Source organism: Cebus imitator, unplaced genomic scaffold (assembly GCF_001604975.1).
Source record: "Cebus imitator isolate Cc_AM_T3 unplaced genomic scaffold, Cebus_imitator-1.0 Scaffold162, whole genome shotgun sequence".
Lineage (NCBI taxonomy): Eukaryota > Metazoa > Chordata > Mammalia > Primates > Cebidae > Cebus > Cebus imitator.
Genome location: NW_016107477.1, coordinates 144,097 through 146,339, shown reverse-complemented (window position 1 = coordinate 146,339; position 2,243 = coordinate 144,097).

Sequence of the window (2,243 nt, the reverse complement as noted above, 5' to 3'; positions counted from 1 at the left end):
CAATGAATCTCTTTCTTTTGTAAATTGCCTAGTCTCAGGTATGTCTTTATCAGCAGTTTGAAAATGGACTAATACAATAAATTGGTACCAGTAGGGTGGGGCACTGCTGAAGAGATACCCAAAAATGTGAAAGAGATTTTGGAACTGGGTAACAGGCAGAGATTGGAACAGATTGGAGGGTTCAGAAGAAGATAGGAAAATGTGGGAAAGTTTGGAACTTCCCATAGACTTGTTGAGTGGCTTTGCCTAAAATGCTGTTAGTGATACAAACAATAAGGTCCAGGCTGAGGTGATCTCAACTGAATATGAGTAACTTATTAGGAACTGACTCTTGTTATGTTTTAGCAAAGACACTGGCGGTATTTTGCCCCTGCATTAGAGATTTGTGGAACTTTGAACTTGAGAGAGATGATTGAGGGTAGCTGGCAGAAGAAATTTCCAAGCAGTAAAGCATTCAAGAGGTGACTTGGGTGCTGTTAAAGGCATTCAGTTTTATAAGGGAAGCAGAGCATAAAATTTTGAAAAATTTGCAGCCGGACAATGTGATAGAAAAGAAAATCATATTTTCTGAGTAGAAATTCAAGCTGGCTGCAGAAATTTGTATAAGTAATGAGAAGCAAATGTTAATCACCAAGACAATGGGGAAAATGTCTCCAGGGCATGTGAGAGACATTTCTGGCAGCCCCTCCCACCATAGACCCAGAGACCTAGGAGAAAAAAAATGTTTTTGGGGGTCAGGCCTAAGGCCCCTCTGCTATGTGCAGTCTAGGATCCTATTGCCCTGTGTCCCAGCTGTTCCAGCCATGGCTAAAAGGGGCCAAGGTACAGCTTAAGCTGTTGCTTCAGAGGGTGGAAGCCCCAAACCTTAACAGCTTCCATGGTGTGCTGAACCTGTAGGTGCACAGAATAATTGAAGTTTGGGAACCTCTGTCTAGATTTCAGAAATTGATTGGAAACACCTGGATGCTCAGGTGTTTTCAATCAACTTCTGAAATCTAGGCAGAGGTTCCCAAACTTCAAGTATCTAGGCAGATGCTCAGACAGAAGTTTGGTGCAGGGGTGGGGCCCTCATGATGAACCTCTGCTAGGGCAGCATGGAAGGGAAATGTGGAATCAGAGCTCCCACACAGAGTCCCTACTGGAGCACCACCAAGTGGATCTGTGAGAAGAAGGCCACTGTCCTCCAGACCCCAGAATGGTAGATCCACCAACAGCTTGCACTGTGTGCCTGGAAAAGTGCTGACACTCAATCTCAGCCCATGGAAGCATCCAAGGGAGGGGCTATACCCTGTAAAACCACAGTGATGGAGCTGCCCAAAACCATGGTAACCCACCTCTCGCATCAGCATGACCTGGATGTGAGACATGGAGTCAAGGGGGATCATTTTGGAGCTTTAAGATTTGACTGCCCTGCTGGATTTCAGACTTGCATGGGGCCTGAAGCCCTTTCATTTTGGCCAATTTCTCCCATTTGGAACAGCTATATTTACCCAATGTATGTACTCCCATTGTATCTAGGAAGTAATTAAATTGCTTTTGAATTTACAGGCTCATAGGCAGAAAGGACTTGCCTTGTCTTGGATGAGACTTTGGACTGTGGAGTTTAGAGTTAATGCTGAAATAAGTTGAGATTTAATGTTATTATTGATAAGAAAGAACTTATTCCTGCCATTTTGTTATTTGTTTTCTGTGTGTGTGTGTGTGTGTGTGTGTGTGGCCTTCTGTCTTCTTTTTTTCCTTTCTGTCTTACTGTTAGTGCAGGTGATTTTCTCTGGTGACATGATTTAGTTTCTTGCTTTTTATTTTTTTCTGTATCTGTTGTATGTTTTTTGGTTTGAGGTTACCATGAGGCTTGCAAATTCTATCTTATAACTCATTCTTTTAACCTGATAAAATTTAACACTATGTGTATAAACAAACAAGCAAAAGAAAACCAGTAAAAACTCTATGCCATAACTTTGTCCCCCTGCTTTGTAACATTTTTTTTTGTTTCTATTTATATCTTATTGTACTATGTCTTGAAAAGTTGTTGTAGTTATTATTTTTGATTGGTTTATTTTTTAGTTTTTCTACTTGAGATAAGAGTAGTTTACATATTGTAGTTAAAGAGTATAATACTCTGTGTTTTCCTGTGTGCTTATTAGTACCAGTGAATTTTGTATCTTCAGGTGATTATTTATTGTTCATTGATTTTGTTCTTTCTTATTGAAGTACTCCTTTAAAATTTCTTATAGGACAGGTCT